We start from the raw sequence: 9,403 nt of genomic DNA on the forward strand, positions 1-9,403 counted from the left end.
TCATTCATTCATTCATTCATTCAATCTATCTGTCTTTTGACTTGTAAATATATACATAAATATAGGTATGTCTGCGTGTGCGGATATTATTTTATTCCTATTTTCTACCAAATCTCACACTTGATGAACATTATCGTTGAAGCAAAACCTACTGGAATAAACTGACCGAGAAAAGGGAAGTGCTCCAGGTGAGCCTCGAACTCACAACCTCGGCATTGCTCTGCAGACATACTGCTATATAAGTACCGCGCGCTAACCGATTGCGCCACTGGAGCGTCAGCAGGAGCCGGCTGACAAACTTAGGAAATCCCTCCAAATGGAAGGCAGATCTTGGGACTGCAACAAAGCCCTTCACTTCAGCAAGCCAGGAGCCGGCTGACACACTTAGGAAATCCCTCTACATGGCCGGCAGATCTTGGGACTGTGCAACAAAGCCCTTCACTTCAGCAAGCTGCAGGCAGGGCCAGGGTGCTGTGGCTTAGTTGGTTAAAGTGCCTGTCTAGTAAACAGGAGATCCTGGGTTCGAATCCCAGCAGCACCTCCATGTTCTCAATTTGTTTATTAAAAACAACCACAAAAGAAAATGATTTGAATTTTAAAGTGTAAACGAAGGAGAAAATCTTGCGAGACTGCTGGAACTCAGCCACAACCTTTTAGTCACGCCACGCAGCACAGCTCAGCACGGTCCAACGCGCTATCTGTAGTGCCACAGAGCTAAACGCAGGTCAAAGCTGCACAGGGAAGGAGAGCCGAGGCCACGGAGGAAAAAGTGCCAAAAGCCGACGAGGATGGGATTCGAACCCACGCGTGCAGAGCACAATGGATTAGCAGTCCATCGCCTTAACCACTCGGCCACCTCATCTGCCGTGCTGCGTGCTGTCAAAGAAGAGCTACATTTCAGGATGAAACCCTGGAACGTGAGCAGTTGTCTCAGAAATGAAAGGGATCAATTGCATCAAACTGGTGGGCAGCTGTCCGTGGTAGAGCTCATGCTTTGCATGTATGAGGCCCCGGGCTCAATCCCTGGCATCTCCAAGCCCTTTTTCTTCCCCCTTCACTAAAATCATATTTTGTGATCAGAAGCAAACTCTTACACCTCCTTTCAGGCTTTTTCAAATATTCATTCATTCATTCATTCATTCATTCAATCTATCTGTCTTTTGACTTGTAAATATATACATAAATATAGGTATGTCTGCGTGTGCGGATATTATTTTATTCCTATTTTCTACCAAATCTCACACTTGATGAACATTATCGTTGAAGCAAAACCTACTGGAATAAACTGACCGAGAAAAGGGAAGTGCTCCAGGTGAGCCTCGAACTCACAACCTCGGCATTGCTCTGCAGACATACTGCTATATAAGTACCGCGCGCTAACCGATTGCGCCACTGGAGCGTCAGCAGGAGCCGGCTGACAAACTTAGGAAATCCCTCCAAATGGAAGGCAGATCTTGGGACTGCAACAAAGCCCTTCACTTCAGCAAGCCAGGAGCCGGCTGACACGCTTAGGAAATCCCTCTACATGGCCGGCAGATCTTGGGACTGTGCAACAAAGCCCTTCACTTCAGCAAGCTGCAGGCAGGGCCAGGGTGCTGTGGCTTAGTTGGTTAAAGTGCCTGTCTAGTAAACAGGAGATCCTGGGTTCGAATCCCAGCAGCACCTCCATGTTCTCAATTTGTTTATTAAAAACAACCACAAAAGAAAATGATTTGAATTTTAAAGTGTAAACGAAGGAGAAAATCTTGCGAGACTGCTGGAACTCAGCCACAACCTTTTAGTCACGCCACGCAGCACAGCTCAGCACGGTCCAACGCGCTATCTGTAGTGCCACAGAGCTAAACGCAGGTCAAAGCTGCACAGGGAAGGAGAGCCGAGGCCACGGAGGAAAAAGTGCCAAAAGCCGACGAGGATGGGATTCGAACCCACGCGTGCAGAGCACAATGGATTAGCAGTCCATCGCCTTAACCACTCGGCCACCTCATCTGCCGTGCTGCGTGCTGTCAAAGAAGAGCTACATTTCAGGATGAAACCCTGGAACGTGAGCAGTTGTCTCAGAAATAAAAGGGATCAATTGCATCAAACTGGTGGGCAGCTGTCCGTGGTAGAGCTCATGCTTTGCATGTATGAGGCCCCGGGCTCAATCCCTGGCATCTCCAAGCCCTTTTTCTTCCCCCTTCACTAAAATCATATTTTGTGATCAGAAGCAAAGTCTTACACCTCCTTTCAGGCTTTTTCAAATATTCATTCATTCATTCATTCATTCATTCAATCTATCTGTCTTTTGACTTGTAAATATATACATAAATATAGGTATGTCTGCGTGTGCGGATATTATTTTATTCCTATTTTCTACCAAATCTCACACTTGATGAACATTATCGTTGAAGCAAAACCTACTGGAATAAACTGACCGAGAAAAGGGAAGTGCTCCAGGTGAGCCTCGAACTCACAACCTCGGCATTGCTCTGCAGACATACTGCTATATAAGTACCGCGCGCTAACCGATTGCGCCACTGGAGCGTCAGCAGGAGCCGGCTGACAAACTTAGGAAATCCCTCCAAATGGAAGGCAGATCTTGGGACTGCAACAAAGCCCTTCACTTCAGCAAGCCAGGAGCCGGCTGACACACTTAGGAAATCCCTCTACATGGCCGGCAGATCTTGGGACTGTGCAACAAAGCCCTTCACTTCAGCAAGCTGCAGGCAGGGCCAGGGTGCTGTGGCTTAGTTGGTTAAAGTGCCTGTCTAGTAAACAGGAGATCCTGGGTTCGAATCCCAGCAGCACCTCCATGTTCTCAATTTGTTTATTAAAAACAACCACAAAAGAAAATGATTTGAATTTTAAAGTGTAAACGAAGGAGAAAATCTTGCGAGACTGCTGGAACTCAGCCACAACCTTTTAGTCACGCCACGCAGCACAGCTCAGCACGGTCCAACGCGCTATCTGTAGTGCCACAGAGCTAAACGCAGGTCAAAGCTGCACAGGGAAGGAGAGCCGAGGCCACGGAGGAAAAAGTGCCAAAAGCCGACGAGGATGGGATTCGAACCCACGCGTGCAGAGCACAATGGATTAGCAGTCCATCGCCTTAACCACTCGGCCACCTCATCTGCCGTGCTGCGTGCTGTCAAAGAAGAGCTACATTTCAGGATGAAACCCTGGAACGTGAGCAGTTGTCTCAGAAATAAAAGGGATCAATTGCATCAAACTGGTGGGCAGCTGTCCGTGGTAGAGCTCATGCTTTGCATGTATGAGGCCCCGGGCTCAATCCCTGGCATCTCCAAGCCCTTTTTCTTCCCCCTTCACTAAAATCATATTTTGTGATCAGAAGCAAAGTCTTACACCTCCTTTCAGGCTTTTTCAAATATTCATTCATTCATTCATTCATTCATTCAATCTATCTGTCTTTTGACTTGTAAATATATACATAAATATAGGTATGTCTGCGTGTGCGGATATTATTTTATTCCTATTTTCTACCAAATCTCACACTTGATGAACATTATCGTTGAAGCAAAACCTACTGGAATAAACTGACCGAGAAAAGGGAAGTGCTCCAGGTGAGCCTCGAACTCACAACCTCGGCATTGCTCTGCAGACATACTGCTATATAAGTACCGCGCGCTAACCGATTGCGCCACTGGAGCGTCAGCAGGAGCCGGCTGACAAACTTAGGAAATCCCTCCAAATGGAAGGCAGATCTTGGGACTGCAACAAAGCCCTTCACTTCAGCAAGCCAGGAGCCGGCTGACACACTTAGGAAATCCCTCTACATGGCCGGCAGATCTTGGGACTGTGCAACAAAGCCCTTCACTTCAGCAAGCTGCAGGCAGGGCCAGGGTGCTGTGGCTTAGTTGGTTAAAGTGCCTGTCTAGTAAACAGGAGATCCTGGGTTCGAATCCCAGCAGCACCTCCATGTTCTCAATTTGTTTATTAAAAACAACCACAAAAGAAAATGATTTGAATTTTAAAGTGTAAACGAAGGAGAAAATCTTGCGAGACTGCTGGAACTCAGCCACAACCTTTTAGTCACGCCACGCAGCACAGCTCAGCACGGTCCAACGCGCTATCTGTAGTGCCACAGAGCTAAACGCAGGTCAAAGCTGCACAGGGAAGGAGAGCCGAGGCCACGGAGGAAAAAGTGCCAAAAGCCGACGAGGATGGGATTCGAACCCACGCGTGCAGAGCACAATGGATTAGCAGTCCATCGCCTTAACCACTCGGCCACCTCATCTGCCGTGCTGCGTGCTGTCAAAGAAGAGCTACATTTCAGGATGAAACCCTGGAACGTGAGCAGTTGTCTCAGAAATAAAAGGGATCAATTGCATCCAACTGGTGGGCAGCTGTCCGTGGTAGAGCTCATGCTTTGCATGTATGAGGCCCCGGGCTCAATCCCTGGCATCTCCAAGCCCTTTTTCTTCCCCCTTCACTAAAATCATATTTTGTGATCAGAAGCAAAGTCTTACACCTCCTTTCAGGCTTTTTCAAATATTCATTCATTCATTCATTCATTCATTCAATCTATCTGTCTTTTGACTTGTAAATATATACATAAATATAGGTATGTCTGCGTGTGCGGATATTATTTTATTCCTATTTTCTACCAAATCTCACACTTGATGAACATTATCGTTGAAGCAAAACCTACTGGAATAAACTGACCGAGAAAAGGGAAGTGCTCCAGGTGAGCCTCGAACTCACAACCTCGGCATTGCTCTGCAGACATACTGCTATATAAGTACCGCGCGCTAACCGATTGCGCCACTGGAGCGTCAGCAGGAGCCGGCTGACAAACTTAGGAAATCCCTCCAAATGGAAGGCAGATCTTGGGACTGCAACAAAGCCCTTCACTTCAGCAAGCCAGGAGCCGGCTGACACACTTAGGAAATCCCTCTACATGGCCGGCAGATCTTGGGACTGTGCAACAAAGCCCTTCACTTCAGCAAGCTGCAGGCAGGGCCAGGGTGCTGTGGCTTAGTTGGTTAAAGTGCCTGTCTAGTAAACAGGAGATCCTGGGTTCGAATCCCAGCAGCACCTCCATGTTCTCAATTTGTTTATTAAAAACAACCACAAAAGAAAATGATTTGAATTTTAAAGTGTAAACGAAGGAGAAAATCTTGCGAGACTGCTGGAACTCAGCCACAACCTTTTAGTCACGCCACGCAGCACAGCTCAGCACGGTCCAACGCGCTATCTGTAGTGCCACAGAGCTAAACGCAGGTCAAAGCTGCACAGGGAAGGAGAGCCGAGGCCACGGAGGAAAAAGTGCCAAAAGCCGACGAGGATGGGATTCGAACCCACGCGTGCAGAGCACAATGGATTAGCAGTCCATCGCCTTAACCACTCGGCCACCTCATCTGCCGTGCTGCGTGCTGTCAAAGAAGAGCTACATTTCAGGATGAAACCCTGGAACGTGAGCAGTTGTCTCAGAAATAAAAGGGATCAATTGCATCAAACTGGTGGGCAGCTGTCCGTGGTAGAGCTCATGCTTTGCATGTATGAGGCCCCGGGCTCAATCCCTGGCATCTCCAAGCCCTTTTTCTTCCCCCTTCACTAAAATCATATTTTGTGATCAGAAGCAAAGTCTTACACCTCCTTTCAGGCTTTTTCAAATATTCATTCATTCATTCATTCATTCATTCAATCTATCTGTCTTTTGACTTGTAAATATATACATAAATATAGGTATGTCTGCGTGTGCGGATATTATTTTATTCCTATTTTCTACCAAATCTCACACTTGATGAACATTATCGTTGAAGCAAAACCTACTGGAATAAACTGACCGAGAAAAGGGAAGTGCTCCAGGTGAGCCTCGAACTCACAACCTCGGCATTGCTCTGCAGACATACTGCTATATAAGTACCGCGCGCTAACCGATTGCGCCACTGGAGCGTCAGCAGGAGCCGGCTGACAAACTTAGGAAATCCCTCCAAATGGAAGGCAGATCTTGGGACTGCAACAAAGCCCTTCACTTCAGCAAGCCAGGAGCCGGCTGACACACTTAGGAAATCCCTCTACATGGCCGGCAGATCTTGGGACTGTGCAACAAAGCCCTTCACTTCAGCAAGCTGCAGGCAGGGCCAGGGTGCTGTGGCTTAGTTGGTTAAAGTGCCTGTCTAGTAAACAGGAGATCCTGGGTTCGAATCCCAGCAGCACCTCCATGTTCTCAATTTGTTTATTAAAAACAACCACAAAAGAAAATGATTTGAATTTTAAAGTGTAAACGAAGGAGAAAATCTTGCGAGACTGCTGGAACTCAGCCACAACCTTTTAGTCACGCCACGCAGCACAGCTCAGCACGGTCCAACGCGCTATCTGTAGTGCCACAGAGCTAAACGCAGGTCAAAGCTGCACAGGGAAGGAGAGCCGAGGCCACGGAGGAAAAAGTGCCAAAAGCCGACGAGGATGGGATTCGAACCCACGCGTGCAGAGCACAATGGATTAGCAGTCCATCGCCTTAACCACTCGGCCACCTCATCTGCCGTGCTGCGTGCTGTCAAAGAAGAGCTACATTTCAGGATGAAACCCTGGAACGTGAGCAGTTGTCTCAGAAATAAAAGGGATCAATTGCATCAAACTGGTGGGCAGCTGTCCGTGGTAGAGCTCATGCTTTGCATGTATGAGGCCCCGGGCTCAATCCCTGGCATCTCCAAGCCCTTTTTCTTCCCCCTTCACTAAAATCATATTTTGTGATCAGAAGCAAACTCTTACACCTCCTTTCAGGCTTTTTCAAATATTCATTCATTCATTCATTCATTCATTCAATCTATCTGTCTTTTGACTTGTAAATATATACATATAGGTATGTCTGCGTGTGCGGATATTATTTTATTCCTATTTTCTACCAAATCTCACACTTGATGAACATTATCGTTGAAGCAAAACCTACTGGAATAAACTGACCGAGAAAAGGGAAGTGCTCCAGGTGAGCCTCGAACTCACAACCTCGGCATTGCTCTGCAGACATACTGCTATATAAGTACCGCGCGCTAACCGATTGCGCCACTGGAGCGTCAGCAGGAGCCGGCTGACAAACTTAGGAAATCCCTCCAAATGGAAGGCAGATCTTGGGACTGCAACAAAGCCCTTCACTTCAGCAAGCCAGGAGCCGGCTGACACACTTAGGAAATCCCTCTACATGGCCGGCAGATCTTGGGACTGTGCAACAAAGCCCTTCACTTCAGCAAGCTGCAGGCAGGGCCAGGGTGCTGTGGCTTAGTTGGTTAAAGTGCCTGTCTAGTAAACAGGAGATCCTGGGTTCGAATCCCAGCAGCACCTCCATGTTCTCAATTTGTTTATTAAAAACAACCACAAAAGAAAATGATTTGAATTTTAAAGTGTAAACGAAGGAGAAAATCTTGCGAGACTGCTGGAACTCAGCCACAACCTTTTAGTCACGCCACGCAGCACAGCTCAGCACGGTCCAACGCGCTATCTGTAGTGCCACAGAGCTAAACGCAGGTCAAAGCTGCACAGGGAAGGAGAGCCGAGGCCACGGAGGAAAAAGTGCCAAAAGCCGACGAGGATGGGATTCGAACCCACGCGTGCAGAGCACAATGGATTAGCAGTCCATCGCCTTAACCACTCGGCCACCTCATCTGCCGTGCTGCGTGCTGTCAAAGAAGAGCTACATTTCAGGATGAAACCCTGGAACGTGAGCAGTTGTCTCAGAAATAAAAGGGATCAATTGCATCAAACTGGTGGGCAGCTGTCCGTGGTAGAGCTCATGCTTTGCATGTATGAGGCCCCGGGCTCAATCCCTGGCATCTCCAAGCCCTTTTTCTTCCCCCTTCACTAAAATCATATTTTGTGATCAGAAGCAAACTCTTACACCTCCTTTCAGGCTTTTTCAAATATTCATTCATTCATTCATTCATTCATTCAATCTATCTGTCTTTTGACTTGTAAATATATACATAAATATAGGTATGTCTGCGTGTGCGGATATTATTTTATTCCTATTTTCTACCAAATCTCACACTTGATGAACATTATCGTTGAAGCAAAACCTACTGGAATAAACTGACCGAGAAAAGGGAAGTGCTCCAGGTGAGCCTCGAACTCACAACCTCGGCATTGCTCTGCAGACATACTGCTATATAAGTACCGCGCGCTAACCGATTGCGCCACTGGAGCGTCAGCAGGAGCTGGCTGACAAACTTAGGAAATCCCTCCAAATGGAAGGCAGATCTTGGGACTGCAACAAAGCCCTTCACTTCAGCAAGCCAGGAGCCGGCTGACACACTTAGGAAATCCCTCTACATGGCCGGCAGATCTTGGGACTGTGCAACAAAGCCCTTCACTTCAGCAAGCTGCAGGCAGGGCCAGGGTGCTGTGGCTTAGTTGGTTAAAGTGCCTGTCTAGTAAACAGGAGATCCTGGGTTCGAATCCCAGCAGCACCTCCATGTTCTCAATTTGTTTATTAAAAACAACCACAAAAGAAAATGATTTGAATTTTAAAGTGTAAACGAAGGAGAAAATCTTGCGAGACTGCTGGAACTCAGCCACAACCTTTTAGTCACGCCACGCAGCACAGCTCAGCACGGTCCAACGCGCTATCTGTAGTGCCACAGAGCTAAACGCAGGTCAAAGCTGCACAGGGAAGGAGAGCCGAGGCCACGGAGGAAAAAGTGCCAAAAGCCGACGAGGATGGGATTCGAACCCACGCGTGCAGAGCACAATGGATTAGCAGTCCATCGCCTTAACCACTCGGCCACCTCATCTGCCGTGCTGCGTGCTGTCAAAGAAGAGCTACATTTCAGGATGAAACCCTGGAACGTGAGCAGTTGTCTCAGAAATAAAAGGGATCAATTGCATCAAACTGGTGGGCAGCTGTCCGTGGTAGAGCTCATGCTTTGCATGTATGAGGCCCCGGGCTCAATCCCTGGCATCTCCAAGCCCTTTTTCTTCCCCCTTCACTAAAATCATATTTTGTGATCAGAAGCAAAGTCTTACACCTCCTTTCAGGCTTTTTCAAATATTCATTCATTCATTCATTCATTCATTCAATCTATCTGTCTTTTGACTTGTAAATATATACATAAATATAGGTATGTCTGCGTGTGCGGATATTATTTTATTCCTATTTTCTACCAAATCTCACACTTGATGAACATTATCGTTGAAGCAAAACCTACTGGAATAAACTGACCGAGAAAAGGGAAGTGCTCCAGGTGAGCCTCGAACTCACAACCTCGGCATTGCTCTGCAGACATACTGCTATATAAGTACCGCGCGCTAACCGATTGCGCCACTGGAGCGTCAGCAGGAGCCGGCTGACAAACTTAGGAAATCCCTCCAAATGGAAGGCAGATCTTGGGACTGCAACAAAGCCCTTCACTTCAGCAAGCCAGGAGCCGGCTGACACACTTAGGAAATCCCTCTACATGGCCGGCAGATC

The 9,403-nt window shown here is 47.4% G+C and overlaps 1 protein-coding gene and 25 non-coding genes across 26 annotated transcripts in view; 8 read left to right on the forward strand and 18 right to left on the reverse strand.

The window, feature by feature from the left end:
- Nucleotides 1–9,403, reverse strand: part of LOC131708099 (uncharacterized) — a 174,376-nt gene that overhangs the window by 138,087 nt on the left and 26,886 nt on the right. The window lies entirely within an intron of this gene.
- trnai-uau (transfer RNA isoleucine (anticodon UAU)) lies at nt 181–275 on the reverse strand. The gene is made up of 2 exons: nt 238–275; nt 181–216 (listed from the first exon to the last, which is right to left on the reverse strand). It is a non-coding gene; the product is annotated as a tRNA-Ile (tRNA).
- On the forward strand, nt 468–541 carry trnat-agu (transfer RNA threonine (anticodon AGU)). Its single transcript has one exon. It is a non-coding gene; the product is annotated as a tRNA-Thr (tRNA).
- On the reverse strand, nt 781–862 carry trnas-gcu (transfer RNA serine (anticodon GCU)). Its single transcript has one exon. It is a non-coding gene; the product is annotated as a tRNA-Ser (tRNA).
- trnai-uau (transfer RNA isoleucine (anticodon UAU)) lies at nt 1,305–1,399 on the reverse strand. The gene is made up of 2 exons: nt 1,362–1,399; nt 1,305–1,340 (listed from the first exon to the last, which is right to left on the reverse strand). It is a non-coding gene; the product is annotated as a tRNA-Ile (tRNA).
- On the forward strand, nt 1,592–1,665 carry trnat-agu (transfer RNA threonine (anticodon AGU)). Its single transcript has one exon. It is a non-coding gene; the product is annotated as a tRNA-Thr (tRNA).
- On the reverse strand, nt 1,905–1,986 carry trnas-gcu (transfer RNA serine (anticodon GCU)). The gene has a single exon. It is a non-coding gene; the product is annotated as a tRNA-Ser (tRNA).
- On the reverse strand, nt 2,429–2,523 carry trnai-uau (transfer RNA isoleucine (anticodon UAU)). Its single transcript has 2 exons — nt 2,486–2,523; nt 2,429–2,464 (listed from the first exon to the last, which is right to left on the reverse strand). It is a non-coding gene; the product is annotated as a tRNA-Ile (tRNA).
- On the forward strand, nt 2,716–2,789 carry trnat-agu (transfer RNA threonine (anticodon AGU)). The gene has a single exon. It is a non-coding gene; the product is annotated as a tRNA-Thr (tRNA).
- trnas-gcu (transfer RNA serine (anticodon GCU)) lies at nt 3,029–3,110 on the reverse strand. Its single transcript has one exon. It is a non-coding gene; the product is annotated as a tRNA-Ser (tRNA).
- trnai-uau (transfer RNA isoleucine (anticodon UAU)) lies at nt 3,553–3,647 on the reverse strand. The gene is made up of 2 exons: nt 3,610–3,647; nt 3,553–3,588 (listed from the first exon to the last, which is right to left on the reverse strand). It is a non-coding gene; the product is annotated as a tRNA-Ile (tRNA).
- trnat-agu (transfer RNA threonine (anticodon AGU)) lies at nt 3,840–3,913 on the forward strand. Its single transcript has one exon. It is a non-coding gene; the product is annotated as a tRNA-Thr (tRNA).
- trnas-gcu (transfer RNA serine (anticodon GCU)) lies at nt 4,153–4,234 on the reverse strand. Its single transcript has one exon. It is a non-coding gene; the product is annotated as a tRNA-Ser (tRNA).
- On the reverse strand, nt 4,677–4,771 carry trnai-uau (transfer RNA isoleucine (anticodon UAU)). The gene is made up of 2 exons: nt 4,734–4,771; nt 4,677–4,712 (listed from the first exon to the last, which is right to left on the reverse strand). It is a non-coding gene; the product is annotated as a tRNA-Ile (tRNA).
- On the forward strand, nt 4,964–5,037 carry trnat-agu (transfer RNA threonine (anticodon AGU)). The gene has a single exon. It is a non-coding gene; the product is annotated as a tRNA-Thr (tRNA).
- trnas-gcu (transfer RNA serine (anticodon GCU)) lies at nt 5,277–5,358 on the reverse strand. The gene has a single exon. It is a non-coding gene; the product is annotated as a tRNA-Ser (tRNA).
- On the reverse strand, nt 5,801–5,895 carry trnai-uau (transfer RNA isoleucine (anticodon UAU)). The gene is made up of 2 exons: nt 5,858–5,895; nt 5,801–5,836 (listed from the first exon to the last, which is right to left on the reverse strand). It is a non-coding gene; the product is annotated as a tRNA-Ile (tRNA).
- Nucleotides 6,088–6,161, forward strand: trnat-agu (transfer RNA threonine (anticodon AGU)). The gene has a single exon. It is a non-coding gene; the product is annotated as a tRNA-Thr (tRNA).
- trnas-gcu (transfer RNA serine (anticodon GCU)) lies at nt 6,401–6,482 on the reverse strand. The gene has a single exon. It is a non-coding gene; the product is annotated as a tRNA-Ser (tRNA).
- On the reverse strand, nt 6,921–7,015 carry trnai-uau (transfer RNA isoleucine (anticodon UAU)). The gene is made up of 2 exons: nt 6,978–7,015; nt 6,921–6,956 (listed from the first exon to the last, which is right to left on the reverse strand). It is a non-coding gene; the product is annotated as a tRNA-Ile (tRNA).
- Nucleotides 7,208–7,281, forward strand: trnat-agu (transfer RNA threonine (anticodon AGU)). Its single transcript has one exon. It is a non-coding gene; the product is annotated as a tRNA-Thr (tRNA).
- trnas-gcu (transfer RNA serine (anticodon GCU)) lies at nt 7,521–7,602 on the reverse strand. The gene has a single exon. It is a non-coding gene; the product is annotated as a tRNA-Ser (tRNA).
- On the reverse strand, nt 8,045–8,139 carry trnai-uau (transfer RNA isoleucine (anticodon UAU)). The gene is made up of 2 exons: nt 8,102–8,139; nt 8,045–8,080 (listed from the first exon to the last, which is right to left on the reverse strand). It is a non-coding gene; the product is annotated as a tRNA-Ile (tRNA).
- Nucleotides 8,332–8,405, forward strand: trnat-agu (transfer RNA threonine (anticodon AGU)). The gene has a single exon. It is a non-coding gene; the product is annotated as a tRNA-Thr (tRNA).
- trnas-gcu (transfer RNA serine (anticodon GCU)) lies at nt 8,645–8,726 on the reverse strand. Its single transcript has one exon. It is a non-coding gene; the product is annotated as a tRNA-Ser (tRNA).
- On the reverse strand, nt 9,169–9,263 carry trnai-uau (transfer RNA isoleucine (anticodon UAU)). Its single transcript has 2 exons — nt 9,226–9,263; nt 9,169–9,204 (listed from the first exon to the last, which is right to left on the reverse strand). It is a non-coding gene; the product is annotated as a tRNA-Ile (tRNA).

The sequence above is a fragment of the Acipenser ruthenus genome, chromosome 40 (genome assembly GCF_902713425.1).
Source record: "Acipenser ruthenus chromosome 40, fAciRut3.2 maternal haplotype, whole genome shotgun sequence".
Classification (NCBI taxonomy): domain Eukaryota; kingdom Metazoa; phylum Chordata; class Actinopteri; order Acipenseriformes; family Acipenseridae; genus Acipenser; species Acipenser ruthenus.